Consider the following 16,564-nt stretch of genomic DNA (forward strand, 5'->3'; position numbering starts at 1 on the left):
TTAGTCATAGCTCATACTTTCTTTATATGTTCTTTTAACCTTTGTTTTTGGTGATCGAACCCATGGTCTCAAGCACAAAGCTCCTCCACTGAGCCACACTCCAGCCCCTCCCTGTTTTTATCTAACTTGCCTTCTCTCTCCGGACTCTGCTAGTCAGAACACTGGCCACATGTGATTGTCACTGTCTCTTCAGCTCAAGCCGACGCTGACCTTTTCTCAGATTTTCTTGTTTTTTGGACAACTTTGACCATTTTTAGGAGTCTTGGCCATATAAGATTATAGTATAGCATGCTTTTCCGATTCGGATTTGTCTTTTGTTTATCCCAGGGTTAGGCAGTAATTATGCACACCTTTGATCTCAGCACTAAGAAAGCTCAGGCAGAAAGATGGCAGGTTCGAGGCCAGCCTGGCTAAGTAGTGAGTCCCTGTCTTAGTCAGGGTTATGGTTGCTGTGCTGAAACACCATGACCCAAAGCAAGCTGAGGAGGAAAGGGTTTATTTGACTTCTGCTTCCACGCCACTGTTCTCTGGAGGAAGTCAGGACAGGAACTCAAACAGGCCAGGAACCTGGAGGCAGGAGGAGTGCTGCTTACTGGCTTGCCCCACAGAGCATGATCAGCCAGCCTTATAGAAGCCAGAACCACTAGCCCAGGGCTGTCCCCACCCACAATGGGCTGGGCTATCCCACAGCAATCACTAATTAAGGAAATGCCCCACAGGCTTGCCTATAGCCCTGTCTTATGGAGGCAGTTTTTCCCCAAATGAGACCAAGTTGTCTCTGATGTCAAGCTGAATAGAAACTAGCCAGGATAGACACTGTCACAAAACAAGGAAATCCAGCCACTGTGGGCTTTTGTTGGAAGATGACCTGGGCAAAGTGCCTTCTTCAGCCCAGGTCACAGCGCACACCATCTCAGGGTTATCTGACTCATCTTGCTCACTGACTGAGATTGCGTTAGTCAGGGTTTTCTGCTGCTAGGTTCCTGGTCTCTACTTTTCCAGTATCGCCTCATGGAAAGGAGTCTCCTAGAGCAGCCTGTGTGTGGAAGTAGTGGAGACTCCTGACTCCTCCCTGTCCCCGAGGGTGAAATATCTATCTACAGCTGTGTGTTATGTATAGTTTTAATATAAAACTAGCCAGGACAAACCCTGTCACAAAACAAGGAAACACAGCCACTGCAGGCTTTGGATTGGAAGACGACCACGACAGAGTGGCTTCTCCATCCCAGGTCGCAGTATATCCTATCAGGAGGGCTATTAGACTCATGGGGAATTTCCTCTTTTCCTTTACTTAGTTACCTGGATGCTTGCTGTGAATCTGGACTCCTGAAAACTCACCATGCTCTTTGGGTGTAATTTAACCCTTTCGCAGCTCAGACCCTTACAGCTTGGTTCCTGCCTCCCTTTGATAAGTTCCTACCAGTGTGGTTTGTTTCTTTTTCTAAAAAGTGTGTCTCCATAAGATGTTCTAGGTTCTTCTTGTATAGTTCCTATCAAAATCAGCCATATCATGAAGTAATTGGTTTCTTAGTGTTTGGAACTTTTATTGGAAAGCCAGGTCTGACCCTGAATGATGGCATATGCCTGTCATCCCCACACTCTGGGGGCAGGTGTGGGAGAATTGTACGTTCAAGGTTGACTTGAGCTATTCTTTGAAAAAAGCCGAGGTCTGGGAATAGTTGGACTTGCTAACAGAATACCATTTATTCTAGGCTCTCAGGTGAAAAATACATTTGTGTATAGAGATTCGGATATACACGTGTCTATGTATGTATATATATTTGCACCTGTATCTTTCTGCATACTTGTGTGCATCTATATTAAAATAAATATGAATTCATACTGGTATAATGCTGATTTTGATATATTCTGGTTTCTCCCGTTTTTCTGGAAACTCGGCGTAGCAATAAAGAGAAACCTGGCTCCATCCCTCTGTTTGCTTAATAGTTCATTTCCATTAAAGAAGTTTAGCGGTATTGGAATTGATAACCCCCAATAGCATGAACAGCCACTTTGCCGGCGGGAGTCCAGTGCCCGTATGCAGGGCCTTTTGCTTTTAAGCTTAATCTCTACTCATTTTCACAGTTAGCTAGCTAGCATCTTGGCCTAGATCCTTTCATGAGATGGTTTTACACACTTCTATTTACATTCTTACGTCACAGTCTGCTTTCCGTCTTGAGATCCCTTGATCTTATAATTTAACTTCTTATACATACTAAGATTAATTCTTGGTCTTATAAAGTTCTGTGGGTTTGACATGACTATCTTGACAGCATCATATCAAATACTTTTGGCATATTAATGTTCTCTGTGCTTTTACCCATCATCCCCTTTGTCTCTTCCCCATGAAAATCAGTGACCTTTTATCGTCCATATAAGTTTACTTTTTCTACAATGTCTTATGACTTTCCCGTACTGGCGTCTTTCACTTAGCAACATATATTTACGGGTTGTCCATGTCCTTTGTGGTGGACAACTTTTCGTTTGTTTGTTTGTTTTAGTGTATGGGTATTTTACCTGTATTTATGGCTGTGTGCCACGTGTGTGCCTGATGCCCGCAGAAGCCAGAAGAGGGTGTCAGGTCTCCCTGGACGTAGAGTGAAACTGCTCTGTGGGTGCTGGGAATCAAGCCTGTGTCCTCCGGAGGAGCAGCCAACACTCTTAACCGCCAGCCCATCTCTCCGGCCTGGCTCATTTATTTTTATTGCTTAACATCGTTGCACTGAGGTGACACATTTAGCTTAATTCATCTGTCGAAGGCAGCTTTGGCGGTTCCCAGGTTCTTGCAGCTATGAGTAAAGCTGCCATGAAGATTCCTGCGGGGCTTTGGGGTAGACGTGAGTGTTGAAACAGTGGAGTCACGCCCGTGATTGTGATGGCCGATCACAGGCGAGGATGGTGTGGTTGGCTCTATTGTAAGACATGTCAGACTCTTTCCAAAGTGGCTGAGTGCTGCTCTCGCGTTCATGGCAGCGACGTCTCAGTTCCTGTCTTATCTCCTTGACAGCACTTCGGTTTTGGAGATTATTAATTCCCATAGCTGAATAGTAATATCTTAATTGTTATTTTAATTTGCCATCCCCTAATAACATTTATGCGTTAACCTCTGTTCACATAATATTTTCTATTTATGCACTTTTTTGTTGATGTCTGTTTTGCTTACTTTAAAAAAAAGGTTTATTTCTTATTATTTAAATCAGGTGTCTGGGTGTGGGTATGTGCCTGAGCACAGGTGCTGGTGGAAGCCAGAGGCATCAATCCCTTGGAGCTGGAGTTACATATGGTTGCATGCGACTTAATGTGGGTGCTAGGAATTGAACTCAGACACTCGGCAAAAGCACTCATTCTTAATTGCTGAGCCCACCTTTTGGTGGGCTACTTCTTAATGAGTTTTTAAAATATTGTTTAGAGTTTTAAGAGGTTTAAAAGGTTTAAAATTAAGATTGAACTTTCTTTTTCGATGTTGGAGAGTAAACCCAGGGCCTTACATGTGCCCAACATTTGCTGATTTATTCTCTAGCTCCTAAGAGTTTTGTGAATTGTATTTTGTATATAAACACCTTTTCAAATGTATTTTGCAAATATTTTTTTCTAGATTGTGTTGCAAGGAGAGGGGAGCCCTTTGTTTATCTCGGCCACCCGGCTAGCTTACACCCGAAATAACCACACAGAAACTGTATTCATTAAAACACTGCTTGGCCCATTAGCTCTAGTTTCTTATTGGCTAATTCTTACATCTTAATTTAACCCATTTTTATTAATCTGTGTATCGCCACATGACTGTGGCTTACTGGCAAGATTGTAACCAGCGTCAGTCTCAGGCAGGAGATCCATGGCGTCTCTCACTTTGCCCTTCTTCCCAGCATTCAGTTCTGTCTTCTCCGCCTACCTAAGTTCTGCCCTATCAGGCCCAAAGCAATTTCTTTATTCATTAACCAATGAAAGCAACAAATGAACTGAAGAACCTCCTACACCTAGATTGTCTAATGTTTTTATTCTCTTGCCAGAGGATGATTCTTGCTTTGTTGTTACTGTTTTTGTTTTGTTTTGCTTTGTTTTTCAAGACAGGGTTTCTCTGAATCTTTGGAGCCTGTCCTGGAACTAGCTCATGTAGACCAGGTTGGCCTCGAACTCACAGTGATCCACCTGCCTCTGCCTTCCAAGTGCTGGGCTTAAAGGTGTGTGCCACCACCACCTGGTACCTTTTGTTGTTTTTAAGTGAAGGTCTCATTGTGTCGTTTAGACTGGTCAGAACTCAATCTGTAGTAAGACTGAATTAAAACTCATGGTGAGCCGCATCTTGCAGCCACCTGAGTGCCGGGACTGCAGGTATGAACTACCATACCCAGCTAGATGCTTGAAAGATTTTAAGTATATTTGTGTGTGTTCATGCTGTGGGTACACTTGTGGTCAAGTGCACATATGCATGCTTGTGTGTGGAGGCCAGACCATAAACATGTGTAGGCTCTTATGCTCAAGACCCTTGTCCATTTGAGACAGGGTCTTTATCTGGCCTGGGGCTCACCAGTGAGGCTGGACTGGCTAGCCACGGACCCCCAAAGACCTTCTTTTCCTTGTCTCCCCAGTAGTGGACGTACAGGTGGACATGGACAGGCCTGACTTTCTTTTTCCTTTGGGTCCTCACATTTGGAATACAAGTGCTTTGCTAAGAGGCATCCTCTAAGCATTGAGTTTAAAATCTTGACAAAGTAAGTTTATCATCTCATGGTTTATGTCATTATTTGAAAACTCAAGACTACTTTTTATTTTTCAAAACCTTTTGGTCTGCATTTCGTTCATTTATTTATGTATGTGGGGGGTAGGCTGCAGGCACGTGCTGTGATGTCCATGTGGACGTCAGAACCAGTTCTCTGCTTTCATCATGGGATTCCTGGTCATCGGGCCTGCCAGGAAGTGCCTGTATGTGCTAAATGAAGATGACTCCTTAGACGGTGTGTTTGAGATCCAAGAGAGTATTTACAGTTTCCCCGTCTACACCCCACTGACAGAGAGGTGTGTGGTATAGGTTCTCTTAAACATGAAACTGGGAAATTAGGAAAAATGAAACACAGAATGGTAGAACTAGCTAGTTATTCATTTCTTCATGTCTTTTAAAAATTCTGAATTTCTTGATGTCAAGGATCTGAGTCCTAACTCCATCCCCATAGTGTCTGATTAGCACATCCCACCATGTGGGACACACACTCAGAGTGGGAATGGGAGTACCTACTGACTCAATGCCATTGTTATGGAGGACAGTAAGTGGGAAAAAAAAGTGTGTGTGTGTGTGTGTGTGTGTGTGTGTGTGTGCTCGCACGCGTGCATGCATCTGTGAATGTGTGTTTATGTGTGTGTGCACAGTGCGTATTCTTTCCAGTGTATAGTAAGAAAGGAAAAGCTCCCCATGCCCAAGGACATCAGAAATGGCCCATTGGGTGGCTTTAGGAGGCCGAGTGAGTGTCCTGGGTAGGACTGCGGGTCATTCCAGGCAGACAGGTAGATGTCTGTTCAGTGGTGAGTGGGTCACAGTGCTGGGTGTGGTGGGAACTGTGGGCATTCTCACACCCAGAGCTAACAGAGGAACAGCCAGCCAGTTGTACTCCATTTTATACACAGCAGCATGAGACTGTTGCTTACACCGCAGGAGGGAAGATTGGAGCCATCAAAGCCGCCGAACAATGCTCGCTGTCTTCTCTTTTAATCACAGGGCTTTCTGTAGAGACATGTCCTGTTGTCCGCAGTGACTATATAGTATTTAAGAACATGACATTGGGGATTTTGTGTAGAACCATTCTTACATTAATAACCAATCGTCTTAAGGATGTAATTGGTGACAAGGGTACTCTCAGTCCTGTCCCAGAGTTTTGAGCAATGAACACTTTCTCACAGAATCTAACCATCATACCAGAATGAACCAAGGTTATTTGTTAAATGAACTATATATTTGATAAGAGGTCAGGTATTGATTGTTGAAATTTATGTTTTTAATAAAAGAGAAGAAAAAATAGCTTAAGAAAAAAAGGGATGATCAATAGAAAGAAGTTTTTACTTAAAGGGGAAATAGAAACATTTTAAAGTCTGTTGCAAAAGGCTGTTTGGGTTGTTTGGGTTTAGGGTTATTTAGGAAATGTTAAATTCGTACCATTAGAATATTGCTTAGGCTAACTTTAGTCTCAAAATATTATTGGCTGTTTGTGGGTCTGATAGACCAACAAAGTGTTTCCGATGTCTGAAATACACTTGCAGACATTAAACACTATATGTTTTCCAGATTGCTCTAGTATTTACATTTTATAACATAATAATTATTTATAGTATTTTCATTAGAGATTAAGACATTGAAAACAGTTTAGGTGAAAGAATAAGGCTGTGGGAGAAAATGAGTATAAATCTGTCTCTTTTAAAAGTTATATATATATATGATACATATGTTATATATATAAAACATATGCATTTGCATATGTATGTATGTATACATTTATATGTTTGCTTTTGTTTTTGAGACAGAGTGTCTCTGTGTAGCCCTGGCTGTTCTGTAACTTGATATGTAGATCAGGCTGGCCTTGAACTCAGAGATCTGTCTCCCTCTGTCTCCCTCTGTCTCCTGAGTGCTGGGATTAAAGGTGTACACCACCACCACCCAGCTACTTTTAATATATTTTACTCTAGTTTTCTATAGTAGTTCTGCCATTCAGAACTATTCAGTGATGGTGAATTTAGATAAATGCACAATATGATAGTTTTATGTGCATCACCTTAACGTTTTGAATTAATTAATTAATTTATGTATGTGTGTGCATATGTGGGTGTGCACACACAGTGTGTGTTTGGAGATCATAGGACAACTTTCTGGAGTTGGTTCTCTCCTTCTACCATCTGGGTTCTGGGGATTGAATTCAAGTCAAGGCTTGGCAGAAAATGCCTTTAACCACCACACCACACCATCTCACTAACCTTGATTTTTTGTTTATTTTGTTTTGTTTTATTTTTCGAGACAGAGGTGTTTGTGTGTGTGTGTGTGTGTGTGTGTGTGTGTGTGTGTAGCCCTAACTGTCTGTAGGGCTCTGTAGACCAGGCTGACCTTGAATTCAGAGATCTACCTGCCCCTGCCTCCCTTATTGTTGGAATTAAAGGAGTGGGCCACCACCGCCAGGCTTGACTTTTAAGACAGAGAAAACACACTTGCGCCATGAGCAAAGGGCTGTCACATTTAAAAATCTGTGCTGCTTTCTCTGGAGGCTGGAGGAGGGACCCAGGTGTCCTGCAACTCAGTAAGTTTCTTCTGCCAGGCTGTGCAAACTCTACATTCGACTGTTCATTTATATGTGAAGGATACACTTGTTACTGTAGATATGAACTGTTCAGTTTGCCCCTCTTCCCCCACTAACAGTGTGTCCAGCTTCGTGTGCATGTACACACGTGAGTAATCTCCAGCCTCTCTTTCCAGTGTGTCTTAAAAACATTAACTCTATTACAGCAAACCACATTCTCTCTCTCTCTCTCTCTCTCTCTCCCTCCCTCCCACATACACACCCAATACATATATCTAATATCTATATCTAAATTTATTCCTTTGCAGTGAATTTTCTTTTTGACTTTATCATGTTTATCTGTGTCATCAAAAATGCTCCTGTAGAATCCATTTCCAGTACTGTAAACTGAAGTCTGTCTCGTTTTCTCTCTTTCACACTCAGTCACACACACACACACTCACACACACACACACACACATTCACAAACTCACACTTTTATCCACTGAGATCCTTGTAGTCAGGGGTCACAGGGAACATTGTGTTAGTCCTTCTTTTGGTTTGCTCTTCTTTGGGGCTTTGCTAGATCCTGAATAATTGAAAAGCCATGGGATTCTTTCTGTGATAAAATCTGGCCGTTGGGCCAACTCTCGTCATGTTATTCACACGACACTCGCTCATGTAAAGCTGCGGGCTGATGCATGGGGCTGGGGAACGTGTGTTGGATTGCTTTTCCTTGTTGAGCAAAATTACTCTTGGCAGATTTTTTTTTTTTTTTTTGGTTTTTTTGAGACAGGGTTTCCCTGTAGTTTCTAGAGCCTGTCCTGGAACTAGCTCTTGTAGACCAGGCTGGCCTCGAACTCAGAGATCCGCCTGCCTCTGCCTCCCGAGTGCTGGGATTAAAGGCGTGCGCCACCACCGCCCGGCTTGGCAGATTTTTATATGCATTAACTCATGGATTTGCCTAAATTATTGCCACTTCTACTTTGAAGTAAAGAGTGTGTGAAGCCAAGCTCCGACAACAGTGTTTCAAGAATGACAGACAAGGGGCTGGCGTGCTGGCTCTGGAGGTACAGGGGCTTGTTGCCAAGGCTGATGGACAGCTTGGGGTCAGCCCCTGGGACCTTCATGGTAGAGGAGAGAACTGACTCTCCCAAGTTGTCCTCTGACCTCCACCTGGGCATTGCATCACAAGATGTGTGCACAGGCACGCAAACACAGATGAAATAAACACAAAACATATTCAATATAAAACTTCACTGAACCTTAGGAATATTTGGGTTTATTTTTGGTACATTAGTCTATTTACTGTGTTTGTAAAATTACCGGGTGGGTCAGAACACCATGTTTCTTTTTATCTTACTTTAATTTTTCACATTAAAAAAAACAGGTACCGTTGAAAGTTTCAGCATGGTTTGTTCCAGCATCCTCGCACTTAGCCACATTTCACATTTCATCGTTTTCTTAAGCCTTGCTGTGTCCATGTCTGGCAAAGAAAATGGTCCTATAGAAATCTTGATGCTGATAGATGACTGTGTGGGTTCCCACTCCACACTTTCAGCCTTCAGCCCCCACCCCTGGCACCTTCTGCAACCTACAGGTAACTGCAGATGAAAGTGTAATCCTAACTTTGATATCTTTTTCCTGTTCCTGTTCACATCTTTCTCATACCTGGTGAGACACTGGTCATGGAGTGGGCCATCTGAATAAAGGAGATATTCATGGTGGTTGTGACAGACAAGGTCATGTTTAGGCAGCTCAGAAAGCTTGACACAAAGGAGTGATTGAAGCCCTTGTCACCTGAAATCTTACTTGGTTGGTAAGGAAGTTATTTTGAAAATATCAAAATCTCATTATGACAGGTTAAATCCCTTCTAGCATAAATGTGTGAGCGGTGCTTTAACCAGAATGGGTTTTTTGTATGTTCAAAACAGGGTCTCACTACAGAGTTCTAGCTGGTCTGGAACTTGCTATATAGACCAGGCTGGCCTCTGATCACAGAAATCTACCTGCCTCTGCCTTTTCAGTGCCGAGATTAAAGGCTTGCGCTACCACCTGGTCTCCAGAATGAATCTCAACACCATTCAATTTTTTTATGCTAATTAGAAAGACCCTTCTCTCTCTCTCTCTCTCTCTCTGTGTGTGTGTGTGTGTGTGTGCATATGCACACAACTTATATAGAAGTCCTTTATCCCTTATAAGGAATTATAGAATTTAAATTGAGTTATATCTCAAGAGGGATTATATAAGAGGATGCCCCATGATATTGGAAAGGGATTTCAAACAAGAGTAGTGAGCTATCTTACCTCCAGGACTTGCCTCCTGTCCCCGTAGCCCTCATCTGTGATTAGTTCTATTTTCTCTCCAGGGAGGACAGCTAATGGAACAGTTAGTTAGGTGTGATTTTTGTCAGCTCTCGCTGGACCAAAGTGTAGAAGGCCTAAAGATATGGAGTGAATTAATCCAATAGATACCAGTTATATTTTGTGTTATTTTTGTGATTTTCAGGGTCATTGATATAAACAAGCTATTGCTATCTTGAAATATAACAATTTAAATAAGATTCTGAACCAGTGGTTCAAGTAGTAATAGTTGGGTAAAAACTGGGGGTAGATGTAAAAACCCAAAGTCATTTTTAGCCTACTGTGCTGTCATTGTCTGATCTAGGCACTTTAACCATATGTTGTAAGGAACAGTATATTATTTGATTTGACTATATTAAATATTTGTTTGATAAATAAAGACAAAAGGACTTTGAGTCCCAAGTGTGGACATAATTGTCCTTGGAAAACTTAACGTCTTGCTATTTCTGAACCTTGACTTTATGAGGCCAGTGTGGACTCTGTGTTTGGGGCATTAGGAGTCAAGGGTGCTTGCTCATGCCGAGAAGGTGGTCTTGCTTGATGTCAAGTCCCGAGAGTGTAGCTGGGAAGCTGGGGTGATTTTTCAGTTTAGCTAACTTTAGCCTGCCCCTTCTTTCCCCTCTTTCCATGTATAGGAGAGTCTAGGCTCTACAGAGGGTTCAGAACACAACTAAAGACCAGCTGGGAAATAACTTTTTAGAAGACTTTAGACTGTGATCCTTTCAGCATATCCACCTTCCTACATCCTCTTGCTAACTTTTTTAATATCAATTTTTCTTTAATCTCGAGATTTTCACACATATGCAAAGAAACGTGATCTTACCTACTCATTTCTCCCAACTTCTGTTAAGACCCTCCCAACTTGGCCCCTCCCAACTTCATTCTCTTCTTTTTAATAACCCACTAAGTCTAGTTAGTGATGCCTATATGTGTATGGGTGTGGGAACATCCATCCATTGTATGGATCTTTCCTTCCCTTGGCCATACACTAACAAAAGAATGTTCTCCCTCTCCCTGCAGCTTCCAGCTGTCAGTGTCTTCAGTAAGGCGTGAAGCCTGGAGAGCAGCTTCCTGTCTGTGCTGGGAGTTTGGTTGGATGGATGTTATACAAGTCTGGTTCAGTTGCTTTGAATTTATGACTTTGATATCCAGTCATGTTCAGAAGACAGCTTGCCTCCTTTCCTTTCCTCTTTCCTTTCCTCTTTCCTTTCCTTTCCTTTCCTTTCCTTTCCTTTCCTTTCCTTTCCTTTCCTTTCCTTTCCTTTCCTTTCCTTTCCTTTCCTTTCTTTTTAGTCAAGGTCTCTCACTATGTAGTTCTGGCTGGCCTGGAACTCAAAGAGGTCCAGAGATCCACTCACCTCTGCTATGGAGTGCTGATAATAATGGTGTACCCCACCACACATGGCCTGCTGTGGTTTTTGCTTATTTGTTTTAACTGTTGTTGACTGTAGTATAACTGTGTGCCATACATTATTTTTTTGCATGCATTTATTTTTACTTATGTATTTTGTGTGTGCACACATGCATGCTGTTGCCCCTGTGTAGAGATCAGAGGACAACTTGTAGAAATCAGCTCTCCCTCTCTCTTTCCACTGTGTGGGCTCTAGGATGGTAGTGAGGTCCCCAGGTTTGGCAGCAAGCACCTTTGCTCAATGAGCCATTTTACTGCCAAGCAATATTTAAAAAAAAAAAAAAAACAGAATTGTAGAAAAGAACTAGGAATGTGTGCATGCATGTGTGTGCATGTGTTCATGCGTCAGTGTGTGTGTGTGTGTGTGTGTGTGTGTGTGTGTGTGTGTGTGTGTGTATTTTCAATAGAAAGCTTTACTTAGTACCCTGCAAGGCTCAGCAGGCTGGTAGTGCAGGAGCGCTGCAGGACTCTTTGCTCACTGAATTGCTTAAACTGCACGTGGAGTGCTCCATTTTATGTGGGGCATTTTGTCTGTTGTAGTGGTCTTGATTTTGGCTGGTCCATGTCAGGCATCTCCAGCATCTTTTTCGTGATGTGCTTACATGCAATAGGTTAGATGAGAGGTTGGCTCAGCCATTGATCGACCCTTGATTCAATACAGCTAATGTAATTTCTTGAGCTTACAGTTCAAAAATATAGCTTTATTTAGTAGAAGGTAGTTTTGTTCTAGTTCATGGGATTTATCTGTCATTAGGAAAATATTAAATAATTGTATATTAAATGCACCAAATGATAAGGCTGGGTAACTAATAAGGCAGACAAGGTTCTCATCCAGTGTTAGCAAGCAGTGGCAGGACTTTATATTCTTTTGAGGTGAGGTCTCATGTGGCTGGCTTTAAATTTGTGCCAAAGCTGAGGATGACTTTGATCTTTTTATCTTCCTACTCCCACCTTTCAAATGCTCTGATTGTGAGCATGAGCCATCATGGCTGGCTAGAGTCTTAAACTGCAGGAACATGGAAACCATGAAAGAAGGTGCGGGCCTGGTGGTGCACACTTATAATCCCAGTATTTGGGAAGTTGAGAGAGAAAGATGCCTGTGAGTTTGATGTGAGCCTGGTGGAAATAGACAGTCTTTGGTTAAAATTAATTTTTTTAAAAAAAGTAGCATTATTATCTGGGTAAATGATCAAAATTATGGAAAGTAAATCATAACCTTTTTCTGGCCTCTCTTTTTCTCCTTAATTGGTATCCACATTTTTCTTGTCAACTATCCAAATACTGGTATTTGATTTTCTAGATATATTGATCCCGTAGGTTATAAACCCAGCCCACTTTCAAACAATGTGTGCTTTTACTATAACCTCTCGAGGATTATTGGTTATCCAGGGTCTCTGGGGGAAATGTCTGCTTATCGTTCTTCTTGTGAGAGCAACCACATAAGATCTTCAGCTGCTAAGGGGAGGTTAATATCAGTGCAGACAAGGGTAGCTGCTGCCATCTTAATATACACTGTTCAGATTTCTCCTGGAAAACTGAGGGACAAAGGAGCCTTTATCTGAAAGGTGAAGTCATGCCAGAGATTTTGGGGCTGGCTGGAAAGTGTAAAACTTTTAGGGATGGGGAAGAGATTATCTTGAAATTTGAATGGGAGGAACTTTAACATGGTTACATGAATTGCCAAACTGTAAAATCCTTTTTGCAAGAAAGAAGAAAGAGTGGCTGCCTCCTCCTTCCTTAAAGTCAAGTCTTTTGTACACATCTCTTAAATTACACACCGTTGAAACTATTCCCACAATGCCTTTGGCTCATCTGTGTTTCTAGTTAGCTGCTATGAATGAACGGTTCATAACTATCCATTTCAAAAGCATTTTTATTTGCATTGCAAGAGCTTAATTGTTTGGTAGCAGGATCGGCAATTCTTTTTATCTTGTCTGTAAGTATAGATTGGATCATGTTTGCCAAGGAACTTTTAAACAAACCATTTCTGTACACAGAGAAGATTCTAAGTGAGCATTTGTTGACTTATTGACCGGTATGTTGGCTGTGGGAGGATGGAGATCCCTGAGTTTTTTTCAGGCATTTTTGATTCTGTGAGAGAAAACTCAGCTAACCTTTCTCTTATCTTGCCTACTGGGCATTGAACCATGGTATCACAGGGAGGCGGAAGTCATATAAAGTTGCCAGACAGATGGTTGGACTCCCCATGGCAACCTCGTGACCTAATTTCTCAAGCTTTGTGTACCTAACTGGAGAGTTCCAACCTTCACTGTTAGCTCGGTTGCCAGTTGAGGATGGGGGGGAGGGAAGGGAGGAGCAGTTACAGAAAGCATCTCTGCTGGTGCCAAACCTACAGCTTCTAGGCCTTTCTGTGGTCAGGGATAGTGGAACCCGTTAGTCCTCATCCTGCATAGTCCTTATCATCTCTGCAGGATCTTTTAAAAAATTTAACTGATGAATTAAAAATGATTATTTTTGAAAACTTTTAATTTTTATTTATTTTCATTTTTTTAGTTAAAAATAGATATTTTTTATACAGTATATTTTAATAACGGTTCCCTCCCTCTGACTCCTGCCGGATCATACCTATGAACCCTCTCCCCAAATCCACATCCTTTCTTGGTCTTTCTCATTAGGAAAGAACAGGCATGTTAAGAAGGAAAAGAAAATGAAAGAAAGGTAAAAAAGTAACAATAAGATAAGATAAAATGAAAACAGTCCTAAATAGGGCAACTGATGGACAAAAGATTGTGTGGGATGTTCTGCGGGAAACCTTGCAGCCACTTCTTTGCTCTCATCCGTGGTAAATTCATTTGGCAATCGCCCAATTATCTAAATACGATGAAGAAGTGCTTTTTTTCATTCAGAAAGTATTAATAAATACATATGATAGATTCCCAATGAGATTTTATAGCCTTTGTAATAAAGTGGCATGGAAGATAGGCACCGATATGAATTATAACTTTTGTTCGGGCCCTGACTTCTAGTGGGCCCACTGGGTCTGTGCACAGAGAAGCTTCTAGGTGAGCATTTATTGGCTTATTGACTGCGTGCTGGCTAACACACATACCTGCATCTTTCTTCACGTGAATTTGGTCCATGTAATGTGCTCTGTCACAATCGTGATACCTCGAGGACATTTGCTGGGATGATAAAATGGGCACAGACTGTCAGTTGGATGGATTTGAATCACTGCTCTTTCCCAAAATATTTATACATTCCTATTACATTGTGGCTCTCTCTCCACCTCGAAGACTTTCTTATCTCTTCTCAGTGTTCCTTGAAGGGGCTGCTGAGCCCCGTGTGAGTGTTCCCTTGTCTCCTTCCCAGCAGAGACTTGTGACTGTCCACATCTTTCCTCCCAAACTTCAGGGTGTTTCCTCAGCCTTCTGTAGTTTGATGGCCTAAGAATGGCCTTTCAGCTTTCTGCTACAGACAAGAGAGTTCTTGGTAATTAAGATGCATAGTAGTTGAGTGAAGTTTTAAAAATTTAAGCATCTGTCTGTTGTGATCAGCGTGGGTTTAAAATATTACTTCTCTTTCATGTGACTAAGTCTACGTGTACAGAGAGCTCCTGATGGCTCTCGGGTGACAGTTTGCTCTTCTGAAAGATTTTCCTTTTTCATGTCCCTGTGCTATTCCCATTGTGCTTGCTAAGGAACAAGACCTGTCTCCATGTCTTGCTTCTGAATTAGTCAACCCCCAAAGTTCGGGTCTCAGCTCATGGCTCCATGGTACCTGAACCATTTTCATCGAACCAAAGGAACACCATTGAGGTTTCCTCTTACCTAGCTTTACAGCGTCTACCTCAAGCTTCTGCCCTCTCTGGTGAATTTCCGACAGCTAGAGTTTCCAGTATTTTCTAGACGTGTGCTGAATGAATGTGTGATGTAACCATCTTTACTGTTCCAAGGCTGCCTTCTTTTCCTTTGGCTCTTTTGGGGCTTCTGGCCACTGGCTCCCATCTACCCTTCTGTTATCCATATACACTTAGATGTTATTTCAGAAGCTCTGCTCCTTGGACGGGATGGGTATCTCAAAGCTGATGGGAATGAGACTGCTCCAGGAAGTTCTAGCACCACCTGTTGGTACTGACTTTTTTTTTCTCTCTCACCTAAAGAAGTCATGCATTATCTAAGCATGCACAAGTTGAGAAGTTTCTGGAATTATTTGCTCAGGACTTATCACATTCCATGTAGCATTCTGTGTTCCATGACCCTTTAAGAAGACTTTAGACCCATATTGTTTCAGTCACAACACTGACTCAGTTTCTTATCTGCATCCCATGCCTCTTTGCTGAGAGCTGACCCATTCATTTCTCACGGGATCCTCTAGGAGTCACATTACCCCCAGAGAAAGTTTTGGCAATCTTCCTAACCCTGCTTCTTACTCTTTCTGCTTTGTCTCTCAGTACGAAGCTGCTGTCCCTCAAATGACAGAGTCAGATACCTGCATTTTCCTAGACCCGGGCTTCTTCCTTTACTCATCATTTATTTCTTCCGTGAGTAAGCCATCACCAAATCCTATTGATTCTTCCTCCAATATGGCCCACAGACCGTGTGTCATTCCCCCAGTTTCCTGCCAATCAACCCATGTTTCCGTCTTCCTGAGCGTTCTGCCTTGCCCAGTGCCCACCTTCCGTTCAGTCTTCACCCATGTATTCCATCATAACTTCAGCTTCCTGAGCACATTTAGCCTCGCTTTTCTGTGACGTCGCAGAAGCGGTTCCCTCTGCTTTGAATTTCTCCTGGTGTGTGTGAAGGCTCTTCATCCTAGGGTCAGCTTGAAGATGACTTTGCCAGAAGACATTGCTCTCCTCTTCATGGTGCTGGACCGCTAGCTAGCTCATACCTACTGAAATTGTTACTGAGTTATAGCTCATGGTTTATTTACTTATTTGCTTTCCCCGCTCCTATCTAACCTCTCTCAAACACTGGAGAGGGGGACTGTGTCTGAATAACCTTTGTCTGCTTTGTACCTTGGCACAATGCTGGGTGCCCAGCCCCTACCCGGGCTTTGTTTGGATGTATGTTCAGTGAATGGGTGCTTTGGCTGACTCTGGTGCTGGCAGTTCTGATGCTCCGTCTTCCATGAACAAAGCATGATAGGAGAGTTGCATCGGTTTTCTGCCGAGAGCGTCTGGAAGGCAACTGCGAGGAGGCCGCGGAAACATGTCTAGCGGTTGTGTTTCTCCAGCCTTTAGTCCTCGGCAGTTTGAACCTCACGTTTGAGTGTTACTTACTCTTCTGCTTAGTGGCTTAGTGCCTGGAGGTGAAGAGGAGTTGCTGCCAGGTCAGGTGACACTTGCGTTTTGTGTTTCCTTAGCTTCTTGGATGACTTCCAGACCCATTTTTACTAATTCATTTTTGAAGCCTGGAAAAAAGCAAGAGTACAGAAAGTATAACTGTTCCATTGGTGTCTCTTCATTGTACATGGACCGTGTTTCACATGCCTGTTTCCATATGTGTATTTACTATTCTAGGACCCTGCTGTCCTTCCACATCTCCTACCTTCCTGCCCCCCTCCTGACTATTTTCCTT

Source organism: Arvicola amphibius, chromosome 2, assembly GCF_903992535.2.
Source record: "Arvicola amphibius chromosome 2, mArvAmp1.2, whole genome shotgun sequence".
In the NCBI taxonomy this organism is placed as follows: Eukaryota; Metazoa; Chordata; class Mammalia; order Rodentia; family Cricetidae; genus Arvicola; species Arvicola amphibius.